Raw genomic sequence first — 18,328 nt, 5'->3', positions numbered from 1 at the left:
CCACAAATTATTTCCTGAGATTCTGTTTTTGAAAGTAAAACGTGCGTAACTTTTACATACGACAACCGATTGGTCTCAGATTTTGCATACGCATGCCTTTAGCGGTGGCAATTTAAAGTTCTCATCGAAATAAATTGGTTTGTACAAACTATAACTTTCCCGTGCGACTCTTTTTCGAGATCAGTGAGTGACGGGGCCTGGGGGGGGGGGGGGGAGGGGTAAAAATTAATTTTATCTTTCATTGTATTCTAATTAAAGGTCTCAACGAAAGGAACAGTTTTCTACAAACTACTGCCCTTCTTTCTATTCTCTTATCAAAGTACGGGGCGGAGGGGGAAGGGGAGGGGGAGTGGAGCTTCATGGTACTCTAATGAAAGGTCTCGACGAAAGGAATTAATTTATACTAACCATAGTCTTCTTCCTCGATCCCTTGTCGTGATCGGTTATAATTCCTTATATCTTAAGAGTGAATTGTCAAAGGAAAGTACCTACAAAGGGCGATTGGGAGGTTTGGAAGAAATATAACCATTGGTCAGCCAGTTTCAAAATTTGGTTTTGGGGTTTAAATGAAATTTGATACATAGCCACTTGGGATAAAAGCAAATGTAGCGCCATTTTCCAAATTTGGTTTTGTGTAGCATGTGCAGTGCCAACTTTCTTATTTATGGAAAAAATTTCGTAGGGGTGTTTAAAAAAATGCCCTTTACCTGCACAAGTACAATTTGTACTTGTTTTTCTTGTATTCTACTATATTCAGTCAATAAACTGCAATTAATATTATTATTATTATTATTATTATTTGTTATCAGACATTAAGAGACTTAAATTCTAGGAAAAAATAAAATTTCATCTCTCTTAACTACACAGAAAAGGCAATCAATCACATGCACTTGTCTATTAAATTAAGCATTTACAATTGATAACAGATAAAGACCAAACAAAATTCCCAGAAATTTCTATGTTAAATAAAATAAAAAGGTGAAAAAAAACAACCTTGCCCGCTTTCGCGTATGACACAAATATTCCATATGCCGTTTAGTCTAAGCGGTACACAGAAAAATCTGACGAATAATGCAGAAAGCATGCTGTTTGGCATGGTCGATTTTTATGTCCAATAGATCGATTTGACCCGCAGCACCCCCCCCCCCCCCATGTAGAACCAATATGGCGGCTATTTAAGAAAAAATCTGTTTCTGACTAAAAAAATATGTATTTGTATTTCAAAGATGGCATGCGAGTAATGTTTAAATTTGAGGTCAAACAAACAAAATGTAATAAATTTAAGCTTTAATTAGTTTTATCCTTACTCTAATGAAAGGTCTCAACGAAAGGAATTAATTTCTACCAACCATAGCGCTCCTCCTCAACCTCTTATCGTGATCGGGTATATTCCTTTATACCTCAAGAACGGATTGTCGGAATAGGGTACTCACAAAGGGCGACTGAGACGTCTGCAAGAAATATATCCATTGGTAATGTCAAAACAAAAGCTATTTCGGTTGAAAAAATGCGCTTTATCTGCACAAGAGTTGTGCACCATTTATACTTGTTTAATTTTGATAACACTGTTTGGTTTTGATGAAACACACGCTCCACTCCGACGAACTCGACTCGCTCTGATTTGTAACGGTCCATAGCTCGGCTTCGCCTCGCACTTTTCACTGTTAAACAAAGACAATTTTTCAGTTTCAGTTTTGGTACGATAAGACAATGATATTGAGCAGACTGACTTGACAAGTGTGTTTTTTTCATATCTCCCCTCTTTCGCCCTCTTCAAATTTTTAAACTAAACATGATTTTACTTTTTATTGGTAAAATGTATTTTTTTACAAAATCAAAATTCTTATTATTTATCCAACAATTATTTTATGAGTTAGGTCGACATTAAAACAAAAAAAATATATTGGCTGGAAGAAGTATTTTTATAATATTTAAATGACTTATTAGAGTGTAAATTGCTTGAATTTTGATTTTTTTGTCGCAGATTTGAAATCAGCGACCTCAAATTATCCTTAAACGATCACCCGCATGCCGCCATCCTTGAAATGTAAATATATATTTTTTAGTCAGTGACAGTTTTTTTCCCAAATGGCCGCCATATTGGTTCCACAGGGTGGGGGAAGGGAGTGCTGCGGGTCAAATCGATCTATTGGACATAGGTACACATCGTTTATGGCTTGCTTTCTGTATTGTTCGTAAGATTTTTTCAACTTTTAATATGTGCCGCTTACACTAGTTACATAGACCAACGGTACAAATTAATAAAATTTAATTACAAAAGTTAATTACACAAGAAGGAGACCGCCCTTGTCCATCTTGATTAGGATGTCCCAAAATTTCATCCTGCCAGACTAAATAAACACAGCAACTTATATCAAATTAGTCCGCCACTGTTTCATCATCATCATCATTACATTAGTATGTTACCAACTTTACACATTTCTTGTTTTGCGGGAAATTGAAACTGTCCTCAGTTATTTTGGATTACCCGGTATACCTCCAACTTCATGCAACATGTACTACTGCTACTTTTGACTACATTCGTTATGTAAAGTAACGTAATAACGTCATGTTAAACATTTCTCAAATGTATATGTATAGAATAAATAGTATCTATAAGAAACTTAAAATACACGTTTCATAAGACGCCTCATCGCAATGGTTTATTAGAAAACTCTTGGTTTAGAACAATGTCGTATAATGAGAGCGAGAATGGTATAAAATAATTACGGTAGCCTACGACTAAGTATTATATTATACATATAACTTTTTTCCTTTAAATTGGATAACTAACTTTTATATGCTATGAATTCCAATGACAGAGTTTCGTAGTTGTTGCTTCGACTGATCATGATGATGTAAGTAATGTCAATAAAACTTTACTTTCAATGTCTGAACTCCGCCATTTAGACAGGCTCTGTATAGAAATTGTCTATTAAAGTTATTTATTATTATTATTATTATTATATTAATTTCCAAAAAAGTAAATAGGTCAATAAACTGCATTATCAAGGAAATGTGTACCAAAATCATACATTCAGACTTGTCACAAAATATAAAATTTTATTTTTGGATGAGTGGCAGTTTTTCAATTTTTCCGGATATCTTGTTTCAATTTGCTTTACATGTGAGAAATCTTTGACTTTATTACATTTTTGCAGCTGTCGCCTTATCAAAGTAAGAGACAATCGACGATGGGCTCCCCTGTTTAAATAAGCGCACCGAAGTTCGTGACGAATGTTCAAGCTTCACTTCCTCGTATTTGTGTTACGATTCTGTATCTGTAATAAAAATACGTGATTCATTTCAATTCGCATCATCCGCTATATGGTGCTCATAATCCAATATCAATACAAAAAGGTCGGTAGCGAGTTGATTTGGTTTGTTGACTGCCTTTCAGCAACATTAACTTTTAGTAGGATCGATAACTCAAACTCATTTAATCGTTTAACCTATGCAGATACTAGTGAAATAGTTTACAGAAGCTGTGAATAGTTAATTGAGTAAAGGTTAACCAAGAAGTAATAGTACTAAATAAATTGTGTGGAAGCAGTCATGTACAAATAGGTAAGGGAGAGATATAGGATAATGGGAAAATTTTGCAATTCTATACCAGTAATATTCAGAAGTAGGCGAAGAACAAGCTTGCACCAATTTAATTAAAATAGCTTAGCGTAGACAGTCGATTAATCGAACTGTTATTGAATCTTCGACTGACGAGAGCTGGAATAATAGGTATCATAAATGATTAATTATACGTTATATACAATACAGTCTGTTTCCAATGAAGTCGGCACTATTGCTAACTTTCTTAGTTGTAGTTTAAACACGGTTAAATCACTGAATACAAATGTGTAATTAAAAAAACAAAACGTCGCATTTTTCAGATAAAAAAAAGTTACTTTCTATGTGGAACGCCCTGTATGTTATTGCATCATACGCAATTCTCTACAAAAGTTCTTAATGCACCATAGCTAAAATATTTTAAATGGCCAAGATTTTTCCAATCCATGAAATAATAAGATAAGGTAACTGAGCACAGGAATAAATTCGCGTTCACGTAGTACATGCTTACTTTTCTATATACCAACCTCGTCTGCCGAAAACCCCCTTACAATCTAGGCTCACTAGCGTATTATCTTGAAAATGCACCCTTTTCCCGAAAGTGTACACGTAGTTATCGCTCTTATTTACAGACATACTTTCGTACACGTTTGCTATGAAGCGGTATATGTGTAAGTTTTCTATGTTGAATAAAATACAAATTCGTGAAAATACTTTTTGAAAACGGCTTAGCGACTAGATACCTGTTACAGTTGTTCGAATGTATATGTATGCGACCGACATTTTCAAATGGGTCGCAAAATCCATGAAATCCAAATACCACATGTCTTGGTATTTGCAGCTTATTTGTTTGTTCAATCTATGCACAATGGTCCGGCCATTACCAAGAGTGCCAATCCATTCAAGTTCAAGTCTGGTTGTTACAGTCATTACATTATGACCTTTCCTTGTAACGCTATTGGACGACCATTCCCAGAGAAATTTCGGATACTTCCGTTCGGTAGTTCCTTGTTGGAGCTAGTGTTATTTAAATACTCCAAGTAACCATGCTCTGAATTCTAAAATTTTAATTTAAGTAGACATTTATTCGTGTTCAAGCAGATAAGAGTCGAAACGTTACAGTGTTGCCGGTTCGAAAAACCGTCGTGAAGGAGAACGAGGGACGGTGTATCTGCTATATGCTTCCAAATGTATAAAGAAAGTGCTTGGTTTTCGTTGGAGTCGTTTCGTCATTCGAGCTCGGCAAGAGTACATAAATCAAATCGATCACTGCATTTTTCGATCGTGTATTTAATTCTCGGGTACTTTTTAAATTCATGACGAGTTGCCATTACAAGTAAGTTACTCATAAGTGGATGGTTTATTTAAAAAAAGGAACTTAATGACGTAGCGACGTTGACCGCGAATGCTGCGAAACAAGGGAATAAATTCGTTTAGTAGTATTAACGGATTAACGTGCTCTCATGTAAACAAATTGTTACCACAAAAGTGTTGAGGTCCAAGGTGCAAAATGTTTATTGCGCTATATTTGGAGCGACTAGTTACATTTTTGTCAATCAAAACTGTTCATCTCTCAAGACAATTAATTCGTGCTTTTGCTGGTTCTCAAAACTTTATGTTATCAGGGTAATTTTTGACATTTCCATACTGCGGAAGATTGGTAAATTATTCTAGTAAATAAACTAAATTTCGACTATTAATGTTCGAGAATTTAATGCACTTAATGGCTATTTTTCAGGAACTGATAACTTCTTAAATGATTTACATTGTTAAAGCTTTTGCAATATAAACACGATTGAAGTGTTGCTGCGAAAGATTTCGCTTTCTGTCATTAAGACTCGACTGTACCGCCAATACCATTAATGAATTCGGCTGGAAGGACCATTGGCGAACGCTTAAGGTTTTTTTAAGTATTACAAATTGACAATGATTGCCGTTGTTGAATTGGAATATGGAAACTTACGTTAAACCGAACTTAACCATTACTCATTTACGTCTCGGTTGATGAGTCACTAATCAATCAGGGATCCGATTAAGTTGTTACCGTCACATCTATATAATGTATATATAATAAATCCTTCTGAATGACGCCTAATATTATGCAACCGAAATAACATTTAATAAAAAACGATAGTATGCTTTTAGATTATTGTGATGAGATGAATTCGGCCGCTATTTTTCTTAAGTTTCTTATGGGATTCTCTTCCACAAGAATTAAAACGTGCAGTTTCATAACCTCCCTTGAGGGTTGTTTACAGTGTCTTATTTTTTATCTAATTAATTAATATGACTGCAAAATCTTCATCTGTTAAGAAGTTATTTTGGTTGCATAAAATTAGGCATCCTTAAGAAGTGTTTTTGTCATTTAAACCTAGACATAGGAAATCCCTATGTCTACTATTCTAAATGAATATCACTGTATATCAGAATATTCAGAATTAATTACATCTAGCTGTCCGGATTAGACATACTTGTAAGTTAATCTGTCTTAACCCATCGCGGAAGGGTTCTTTAATTCCACTGGTGTAGTCAGAACTGAACAGCAACAGTTGATGTTTAATTTTGTCATTCCACTCAGTGTTATAAAGCTGTAAACTGAGAGGTTGGGTGTATAAAATTTTCAATCGCATTATTCACACCATTTCCATTGAGTCAAAGTTCATTAAAAGAAGGAAGAGTTTAAACTGAAACTGCTGTAATGATGATAAATTGCAACATCTCTACAATGAGAAAGCCTGGAATTATTTCCAACGGATTTCTTTTTTAAAAAATCACTCATAATATAAATGGAAATGGTAGGTGTGTTTTTCCACAAAGAAAAATTATAAGCAGACTGCCAGCGAAAGAAAATCAATCATTTTATAACATAAGAAACGTTTTATTACAAGTACCTACCTACTTCAACAAGTGTTTGTTTCAGCTTATTTTCGGATCTTCGGAGTCTTTCCGGAACGACATTGATGAATCTTTTAGCGGCGCTCTTTATGAACCAGCTTCTCTACGTTATAGGCGTGGGAGGGGTCCCCGTAAGTATATTATCATATTTTAATGAACGGTTTGTGTAAAATTCCCATACTCTGGAGGTTCCAGAAAATTGATTCTAACCATTTTAAATATTTACCTTCAAATGTAGGCTGTTTGCTTACGTGCGAAGGGTTAAACGAAATTTACAATTGTAATTACTTTTTTGACTTTAATTGGAAAGGGTTAGAATTACAATTACAAACCGAGTTTAGATGCTATTAATGTCGGAATATCTACAGAGTTGTTTATTTCTAATTACTACGTGTAATTGTACCACAAACTGAACTGAGAAATTTCTCTCCGAAATTTCCATTTGATGTGATTATTATTTAGTCTTTTGGCAGAAATGCAAACTGAACTGGATAATTCGAAACCTTTATCACCGGAATTTTAGTTTCACACCAACGATGTTGGTTACCACACGTAAAAGCGCATTTTTTGCATTAGGTACTCTACTCTTTAAATATTTTTATCAATAAAGTACGAGGCCCTTTGGAGCCGAGTACTTCAATTTTTGAGTCGAGCAATGTCATTTTCCTGACTAGTTTTGTATTAAATTTTACCCGAGATCGTATTTTAATATAAAATTTCAATATTCATATAGAACTTTTGATTAATGCCAATCTGTCAGTAATAACAGGAGTCATTATATAGACATTGCCAATGTGACAGGTGCGCAATATTCGCTATATAAAAGAATATAAAAGAAAATTAATAATTGAATTATCGTTGGCTTACGGATGCCAGTAAGCCAATTAAGTCTCTTTTCACAACCTGTATCTCACGGAAAATGTTAGCAGCAGCATTCCTTTACTCCCTATTTATATTGCGGCAGTTTCCTTTGAAGCGGCTTCAAGGTATTGGAAAGCTGTATACGAATTAGGTACCTAATAACATTATGAAACAGGCGATTTTATCTTTCGTGTAGAAAACTTTATGAGATTTCAAATGTGCATATACTTTTTTCTCAGGATCAAAGCCATATATGTAGAATTGTTTTTACATAAATTAAATTGCTTAATTTATTTATATTCCATTAATTGTTGATGAACTATTTTTATTTTTTAAATAACTTTATTTAAAACACTTAATTTACGTCCCATGGAGTGGGTTTCTAACATGTATATTTATAACACAAGTGCGAAGTTCACTATCTATCACTAAGCGTCTCTGGTTTGAATCCGGGTTAGGCTGAAAATGCATAGGGGGTTAGATTGGAAGAGCAGCTTGGGCGGAAGCCCCGCTCACTTCAAAATAAAGACAAAAAATAAATAAATACAGTTGAAACTGAAATTAAACACAATGCAATTTGCTTATACTCCTTATGGCCTGTGTCTAATCCTGCTTCGACTGGATGGCGCTTTGATATCGCTCTACAAATTCGTTACATTGCCATATACTGGTAATTGAATGGGTTTGTTTGAATAATGATTTAAATAACATAATATAGCTCTTCTCTACGTATAAAGTGAACTACATTGAATTACTGTCTTGAGTAACATGGATAGTGTGATTAGACATAAAGTTTATTCTAAACGTCGTATTCATCATAAAAAATTGTCAAACTTACGAATCAAAAACCATTGTGTCACATTTGGTGAACAAGGGTTTGAAAAACAACCTGCCATTCAAAAAGCTTCCTATGGACAAAATAGTAGTAGGAATTGACAACCGCAAAATTAAAATTTGTGAAAATGTCCATAGAAAGCCAGAATTATCATTTTCAATTGCCCAAGAGGTTTGTATTTTACCGAGTAAATTTGTGTTGTTTAGGTAATGAAAATCTGTTGCCTAGCAATTAGACTAGACGGTGTCGCATTTTTATTAGTTAGTTTTTCGAGTTCAATTGCTAAAAGGAAACAGATTTGAATTGAAACAACATTTAGATGTAAGTATGAGACATTGTCATTAAATAACCGCAAGGAGCGTCGTTAAATACTTCTATTCAGTACCGAAGTAGAATTGACAAAATCTGGTAAAAGAGGTACGCAGAACTTATAAACTTATAACGTCGAAGGCGAAACTTAATTACAGTAGATACTAAGAGAAGGGATATAAATATAAGTGAATGCGGGTGAGAAGTTCCACGGGCAGCTTCAGATGCCTCAGTGGTTCGCTGATGATACAATCGCTGTTGGAACGCGTTCGATATTTGAATACATTATTGTGGTTTATTGGTGTCTTTTAGTTTGTTTAAGTTCAACGGCCAGTTATTTCAAAAGAGACGTGAGAAATTAGAACATTTCTTTTACAAGACAAAGGGAAGAAGCTTAGTACTAGGCGATACAAACAGTACGGGTGAAAAAATACAATAACGAAGTACTGGAGGTGCTGGGTCCGTTTGGATAAACGTACAGAAACAGTAATGGAAAAAGAATAACAAACTGTTACGTGGAAAATGATTTATTTGTGGTCAATACGTTCTTCAAACAAAGATATTCACACACACGGGTGTTTTATTATAGAAAAGAGAATTCAATATTACATTACGTCGAAGTCATAAGAAGGTGATACTAGATGTGAGAGCCAGAAGAAAACCAGGACACTACAAACTACATGGTTCTCTCCAAAATAAAGCTAGAACCGAAAGCTCACACAAAACATCAATAAACTTCGGGCAGCGCAACACTGGTGACCATCAAGACGAGACAGCTGAGCAGTTTAAAAGCGAAACTCGAACAGAAATGAAAGAATCCTAGCGACGACGGACAAAATCAAGCTGCAATAAATATGGGGAACCATTGTTAAATAAAAAATAATGGAAATCGTATAGCTAATAAAACTGAAGGAACCAAGGATACGCGTAAAAGAATTAATAAACCACTCAAAAAAGCAAGCTTGGAATAAATTCGACCGAAAATGGAAGAAGATAGCAAGACACAACTAGAAAAACTATTGTACAGAGCGCTACAGACATTAAGGAAATGAAAAACTTGAATTTTAGTAAGTCACGCTCTTAAATCACTTTCCCAATGGCGATAACATTAATGGGATTATAATATGAAATTAACCCAGAGGCAAATTTTGCAAATCATAAAACTATTATTTTTTTAATTCTATTGATCAATGCCAAATGAAAATGAATTACCTTGTTTTATTGATCAACATCTTGCACATTTTAGACTCCTACAACAACTCTTTGATGAAGTTCTTCTCTCTTAAGAAATATTAATTATGCACGCCGAGGGGGAAACAACTTTGAATTTTTGTGTACACTTGCTTGAATTTTCTTGGTTTTTATTGAATTTTTGTGAATTTTGTTGAATTTGAAACGTCTGCCAATTTTCATGAATTTTCTTGAATTTTTGTAAATTTTCTTGAATTTTTGTAAATTTTCTTGAATTTTTGTAAATTTTCTTGAATTTTTGTAAATTTTCTTGAATTATTGTAAATTTTCTTGAATTTTTGTAAATTTTCTTGAATTTTTATTGAATTTTCTTGAATTATTGTAAGTTTTCTAGAATTTTTGTTGTATTTTGTAAGTGTTATTCTTTTATTGTATAAATAAACTCGTTAACGTTGTTTAAATTTAATAAAACGTTACAATACAAACAAAATCACAATTATTCTGAGTTATTTACAAAATCACAGACAGGTTTAGAGTAAAAAAGAGATCCAATAGACAATAGACAGGTATTGTATTCATAATCCTTGCCTTAGGGATTCTAAAGTACACGTTCCTATTATTGAGAGTAGGTAGGTAGTATCTTACCTACTTTGACAAAATGCCGAACGGAGTTGATATTTAAACAATTAAAGTTCCGAAAAATAACAACAAGTTAAAAAGTAATCGTAAACGATTTACATAAAGCGCATTTCCACTTGCATTCATTTCCCATTTGTAAGATGCAACTTCTGTTAAAATCGTAAAAATCCGGTCACAAATATGAAAGATAGCGTTGCACATGGGCAATCCATTTTTGATGTGCTACTTCAATTTCAGTTTATGAGAAGAATTTCATTTCAATGCTTTTCTAAATAAGAAAGTTGGAACTGCGCATGCGCAAACCTAAATTTTAAAACTAATGTTAGATTTTCCTTTGTTCAAAGCGCCTAAGTATCAAATTTCACTTAAATGGTTCCATAGATGAAAAAGTTGGCACTGCGCATGCGCAAAATAAAATTTTGAAACTGGCGCTAGATTTTCCTTTATTCCAAGTGCCTATGTATCACATTTCATTTAAATTCTTCAATAAATAAAAAAGTTGGCACTGCGCATGCGCAAAACCAAATTTTGAAATTGGCGTTGATTTTCCTTTATTCGAAGTGCTTATGTATCAAATTTCGTTTAAATTCTTCCATAAATAAAAAAGTTGGCACTGCGCATGCGCAAAACCAAATTTTGAAATTGGCAACTGGCGCTAGACTTTCCTTTATTCCAAGTGCCTATGTATCAGCAATTCGGTTTATAAATGGTCGAGATGCGAAAAGGGCACTGTGAATTTTGAATCGATTCGATTCAACTTTTGGCGTTGCGTATTATATGGCTAAAGCTATGCCCATATTGAATTTCATGCAATTCAGTTCATAACTAACGGAGATGTAAAAGCGATCGAACATTTCTAACAAAGTTATCGTTCACACGGACAGATAGATGGACAGACAGACAAAGGAACAGACGGACAGACCAGCATGCAGACGACAGATAGCAATGCAAAATTATAAACGATCTCTAGGATCGTTAATAAACGGCAAAAGTGTAAAATTATGGAACATGTAAAAACGGTTTTTTGTTTTTTTTACAATAACTTTTTTTGTAAGCGGTACAGAAAAAATTCCTTCCTTGGTACAAGACTCGACACCATAGCGAAAAAAGTAGAACAATAGCTCTTAAGATAAAGAACTAGTAGCGTCGCAAAGTAAGCGGACGGACGGACGGACGGACAAAGTGGCCACAATAGCGCATTTTTTTTTATTTTTGTGGAAATGCGCTAAAAACCAATCTGGTAATCTGGTGAACGTGCTGACCATAACTGTTTTTAAAAAACCACTCAACGGAACTGTACAGTCCACTGCTCCCCTTCACTTTATTAAGCAATCCGGGTTATAGTACGCTACTGAAATCCATGCGTTCTTTTTGCGCTACCTTGTATGGAGTGTTTTCCTATCAGCACCCTAACTCTGTTTTGATACAGATTATTCACAGATAAGATTAGGTATACTTCCTGCGGATCAGGACGGGCTTAACTGTTTCCTTTTCTACAAATTTTTACCTACTATACTGTATAGATGTATGTTTATGGTCGACAGATAGTGCAAATTCATTATTAGGTTTCAGGGTGAGTTTTTATAATGAATGAAACATATTAAGAACCTCAGAATTGCAATTTTACATGGAGACTTTAATAAGCTTCATTATATTTTGGAAGCAAAGTTTGGCGCTCTAAAAATCTTGCATAAATAAGTTTTTGTACAGTTATAATTTTTGAGTTGAATTTTTTGATTATTATAATGGAAAATCTAGGCGGCTATGACGTTCATTAAAAGGATTTTCATCGAATCTAAATTTAATTCTACTACTTGCTGCAGGGTATCCTATCCAACTTTTCAATTTCAATTTAAATCCCTATTTTAACAATTCTGAGCATTAATACTGTACAAGTACAAGATTCGAGAAATTAGCGAAGTTTGATCTACTGACTCTAAATTTAATAGGTTCCTTCTGTGGACCAAGAGAAACATACTTAAGTTTCAAGTCCCTAGGACCTTCCGTTCAAGAGTTAGTAGATTTATTGAAAAAATATTCACGTGCAAAGTTACTAAAGTAGGGTGCCAAAATATCCGCGTTTGTTTCCAAGATGGTCCGTTTCTGTTCTGGCGAACAACAACGTTTTGAAAGTGTGTCGGGCTGTAGGACAGTTATAACTGCCGACTATGTATGTATACGATTGATGCGCATTATTTTTATTTACTGACAAAGTATAAAACTAATAACAATAATAATCGCCGATAGGTAATCGTGTACTTAATATGCAGTACCAGTAAGCGTTTTCTTTTTATCTTCTACGAGTTCGTTTTGATTGACTTTTTTTTCTAGTATCCACATGAATTACATTTGGCAATAAAATCGCTCGTTTCATAATGAAGCTATTTAGTGTTTCATTCCCGCTAGGCACTTACATGCGCACACATGTTTAGGAATGTTAAGATGAACCAAATCCTGCACATAAAACGAATTTCAAACGTAATAAATTGGCAAAACTGCAGATGCATTAATAATTTGGTTTAACATGTAGTTAATTTTTTTTATAGTGACACCGAGGGATACCCTTAAAAATTTTACGATTATGAACGCTTTTATTAGATATATACCGGAGGCCACCTATATTTAATACATGCAAAGTTAAACAAAGCAAAAGTTATTCAAAATATCTGTGAAAACAAGCCGTTAATGTCACCTACCACATATATTACAAAGTTTATACCGGTCAGACTTAACTCCTTATAAATGAGCCGACAATAAAAGTTTAACCAAAACAAAACAAAGGTGAAAAATTTTAAATGTAATAAAAAGTCTGAGCCAAAAGTAACCCATAAAATATCGACCGTTCTCGTTACAACTTCCACAACAATAAACTTGCTTCGTGTATTTAAATTGGAAGTCGAAGTACTGGTCAGCTCTCTTCCTCCTTAACTTGCCAATTAAGCTTGCTCACTTGTTAGCCATCAAGAAGTTTTATAGTATATTGTTTCACTGCGTTCAGTTTACGTGGAGGAAATTCGGAAATGGCATTTTAACTGTAAAGAAAAATCATAAAGTATTAACTAGGTATATCTTGCAATGTCGCCGATTATGCATGGCCAAATGTCTGTATAAAAGAAAGTACCGATTTTAAGTTTACTCCGAGAAGATATTTAGATTTTATTTGTCCAATTCATGACGATAGGTCGAGAAACTTTTCTATGTCAATAAAATGTTTCCGCATAGTTTCGTTTGTTAGTATAATCTTCGCGATTTTCCAATCACAAAAACGTCAACGTCGAAATTTTACTGTTTCAGTAGTAAATTACTCTGTAATTGCAGTAGATTAAACATAAAATCGCACTGCCAGTTTTTTCAGATTATTTGTTTTTTCTAGTTTTATTGCTATAATCTTTGTATATAGATTAAAAAAGGAATAGTGTTCAAATTCTGTATGATCCTATCACCTAATCGTGAAAGAATTGCTATGGGCATTTACGAACGTTTTGGTGGAAGGAGTGAACAAAATGCACTGATTCAGTTCAACTCGTGGAGTTTCTGGGAAAAGGACTATCAAGGAAAACCAGCATCGAGTGTCCCCACTTCAAGAACCCACATTAACACGATATTATTTAAACTGTAATTTGAATTAATAACAACCATTTTGATCTTTTTCGCCAGTCGATTTTGTCGTAATGAGCGGTTTTGGGTTTCAGAGAACCACTAAGGCACTTAAAAGATACGTTCAATTTTGTTAATGATTTTAAAGGGTATTGGTCATAGAGGGTCGCACATTAAAAATAAAACATACTCATTTTCTAAAGAGTAGGTACTTACAAATGGATTTTCGAATAACATTCGGACAAGTCAAGATTTTTAAATGTGTATAATTTCTGTATTATCTAGCGCTGTCTCCAATTCAAAAAATTTTAGATTGTATGAATATGGTATGAACCGGCGACCATACTTTTAAAGTAGATTGCTTGAGAAGTTCAAGAGATTTAGAGAATTTCTAAAGTCTCTTTCACTTAGGCCAACTTTGTCTTGTGTATTTTGAAACTCGAGTCTGTAGTGTCTAGAACCTTTGTAATCGATGAAACAGTTAGAGAGACTCTTTTGTCTCTCGAAGATCTTAAGTTCGCTTTGCCCACATCAATATTTGGTTTTGAGTGTTGTTCTTCAGCGCAGGAGAAGGTTCACAGTTTGTTGATTTTGACGCGAACTACATAATGGGTTTATTCTTTAGCTGGAGCTATTTATTTGTTTTTATGGTTCCCACAGACAACGAAAAAGTGTAGTTTAAAAATACGCGGGTATTGCCCAAAATTGCAAACTTGTTTGGCCGTAGTAAAAACAGGCGCTGGGGTTTGCGCCAGGGGAAAAAATTTAAATACAAATTTAGAGCAACCGTTACAATATTTCCCAAAAGTTCTATAGTGCCTATAGACGAATTTTGTGATCTGTTGATAGCTATCTTCACAAATCACATCAGCGTCACCTGAAGCTTGGAAAGTATTTATCACATTTTTCTGCAGCTGCATCATTAGCAGCTGATTCGTATTATGAAAGTTGGAAAGAAAGTCTTCTTATTTCAATTTCATTTCACTTTCCACAGTATCATTGATACTTTACCCACACACCTCCTGAGCCGGTATCGTCGTCTCTGTTCAGCTGCTTTTATGCTTCCTGATGTGTCATTTGTAGACGAGTATCGAAATTGGCGTACATTTTAAAAATTCTAATGTATAGCTTTTGATTACTTGCAGGTAAATAAATAGCACATCAAATTAAAGGAAAATAATGCTCTATGACTATAAATTATTTATAATTATTATATAGCAATCAGAAACCCATTTATTAATGGGCTGTGTAGTTGAAATTAATTGGATTTCAGTTTTTTGGATGTTTTGAATTAATTTGATTTGATTTAAAAAGTGCCGTGTTCTGAATGCCAACGCTCACTTTCGAATCGAAGATTGCTACCTGTCTGTTATCTGGATCTAATACATTGCATCTAAGATCGAAGAATTGCTACGCAAATGTTTATGTCAAATACCGGAAACTGCAAACGTGCAGGTGACCTGAAATTGCTCTCATCTTTAGCTTATAGTGCCGTTTGTTTTTACCATTGTCGTGACGTCTGCAATTGATATCCTGAATGTTGCAGAAGTATAATTAATTGTAATTTCTTCTCATTTATCTTTGTCGTTAATGTTACCGCGAGGTAATTCATTTAGTTAACTTATTTATCTTTTTGTCTGTAAAATTTGCATTTTTTTTTGTAACCTTGCCCAAAAGGGCCAAATTATTTATTGTTTTATACAATTATATATCTTTGTGTAGATTAATTGTTCATTGACAAGTGATTAACGTAACGATTAACGTTACACGCATTTCATTATGACGTTGATAAATGAACTTGTAGGTATCATTAATAACTATTAGTTATCTTTATTTACTTTTTGGCGTGACTTGTACCCTGGCGCTCAAAATTATATGAGCTTTGGTAAACCTCGATGCTTGTTTCACTGGGAGATCCGATTCTCCTGTCTAGCCGTGGCCTTTTCCTTCTCGATGTTCGCTGCAAATGTACTGGAGGTGTACGTTTCGATGGCATATCTTCTGGGGGTGAATATTCCGGGCAATATACCTCGAGTGTGGTTTCTTTGGAGCAAATTTACCGCACCCATACGGAGATAGGGAAGCCTCACATCTAAAACATCTTTTTTTCGAAAATGGTACGTTTAACGCCGCACCGGAGTTGAAGCTCGACTGGGATACCAAAGGTCCCTGGTTCGAATCCGGGTCCGGGCATCGATATACTTGTAAATGTATAGTGAGTTGGGTTGGTAGAGCAGCATTGGCTGAAACCCCGTCCACTTAAAAATAAAGCCCATAAATTTAATTAATTAAAGCGAAATGCTCACGTGCATTTTGCTGTGACATACGACTTTGTTTAGAAAAGCAAACGCACATTTCACTTCTTAATGGTAAACATAATACGCTTCTGTTGAACAATTTTAAACAAGACGTCTCGTTTCCTGTATGGTTCTCGAAACTGGCCTAATATGGTCTTTTTAGTTGGAGTCTTAGGAAAGATAGTGTATAAACACTATGGAAGGGCGATGGGTATTGTTTCCGTTGCTCGTTTTGCAATATATTATTTACTTGATTCCTAGATCATAACCTATTAAAAAAATCGAGTAAGACAGATGAGACAGCCGAAGACACCCCCACAATAACCTCTTATGTATGGATTCTCATAATAAGAGCATGTGAATAGTTAGTTGAGTCTATTGGAAGTCGTAAAAAATCTCGAAATGGGGTGTTATAGTCCTTTTGGATTGCTTTTGTTAGAAGTGATAAAACACAACCTTTTTCCCACAAACTTGATTATATTAACACATTAGGGTTGCTACCGGTTTTAACATAAAATTATCGACAGGTCTACAAAAGCATTATAAACCTAAAGCGAAGCATTAAAACGGTACTTAATACAGTAAAATTGTATAGCACGAACAAATAATTAAACAACTAATCGAGGTAGAAAAATTGCATGGTGAATTGAAGATTTTACCAGGAAGTCGGGAATATAGATCTAGTATTAATTTGTAAAATTATGAGTAAGAAAAATGTAATGGTAACTTATACATTACAAAATTAAATTTGAGTTGGCAATAAAGAGTACTTAATGCATTTTGTTAATTAAACCGTATTTGAATTAAAATTTGGAAAAAAGCTCGAACATATCATGTTTTAAGAGTAAATAGACTAAATGTCGATCAAAACAAATTCCAATACTTCCTTATCATCCTGATTTTGAAATTTTCTAGAGCGTAAACTTCGTTTGGGGATTTACATGATGCGGAGTTCTGGACCTTCAATTCGCCCTTGCTTATAACCTTTCGGATTATTGCTAATTTGAATTTAATTTTGTAATGTGTAAGTTACCCTTACATTTTGCTATTCACTCATAATTTTACAGTTACATTTTTTGGATGAATCGTCATTTCTATTTAATATAGACTTTATTTTCAAATTCGTCCCAAATTAATACATTTTTATGCTGTATTTTACTGCATCGTTTCAATGCTACACTTTAGGTTTTAATGCTTTTATGTTTTATAGGAGTGGTGAACCCAGTAGAACTTTTTTGACTTTAGAGTTAATATAACAAGGTTTATGGGGAAGGTTTTGATCATTTCTACCTTTTAGAATATCTAAACCTGGAAATGGTAGCTTCAATTTCATCCTGGCTAAAGTATGAAGTGCAGTTCTGACACGGTTTCATTTGTTTTTGGAAAAAGAGAGTAGAGTAGCCAAACAACATGCAAGTGAAAGACATCGCCGATCAGTTTGATTGAAGCACAGTCCGTGATAGAAGTTATGCATGCACCCATAAGTGCCGCAAACAGATTTTTACGCGGATGCATTTCACCAGAAAGTTCAATATAAACGCCCGTCTACGATTTTAGTGCAAAATATTTAAAATATCCCATAAATTTATGGCGACGTACACGTTACGACTTATTAAAATAATTTTGTATAGACGTACGATTCGGTTTTATAGGTTTCAAAGTTGGAGACGGTAAAATAAAATAAAGATCCGTGGACCGCGAGAGGTACGGTTGAGCGAGCTGGATCATCCTGAATTTATGGGCCGTTAACTAACGTATCTAGGAATTACTACCGAAATGAAAGATACCGTCCTTATTTTTTGCACATAAAAAACTTTTTCTAGAAACAAAACAAAATGGGAACCTAACGTTACGTACGCACTTGGGAACCAAAAAGTTAATTTTTAGCCGTAATTAGAGGCTAATACCCAACGCGCAGAGTTACATTATGATACCAAGTCGTTCAGGTACATAATACGAGGTGGAACATGCTTCGGCCATAACATGATTTATAACTACACAACACTGGGGTTTTATTACCTATCATTCGAAGCATTTTAATACATCTTTTAACGTGTGTACGTAGGCTATCGGCTCGTATTACATTTCCTTTCTACGCTATTGTTAACAACCGTGCACTAGTTTCGTTTGATATTTTTCT

Source organism: Photinus pyralis, unplaced genomic scaffold, assembly GCF_008802855.1.
Source record: "Photinus pyralis isolate 1611_PpyrPB1 unplaced genomic scaffold, Ppyr1.3 Ppyr1.4_LG5, whole genome shotgun sequence".
Taxonomy (NCBI): domain Eukaryota; kingdom Metazoa; phylum Arthropoda; class Insecta; order Coleoptera; family Lampyridae; genus Photinus; species Photinus pyralis.
Note: the sequence above shows the minus strand (reverse complement) of the source record.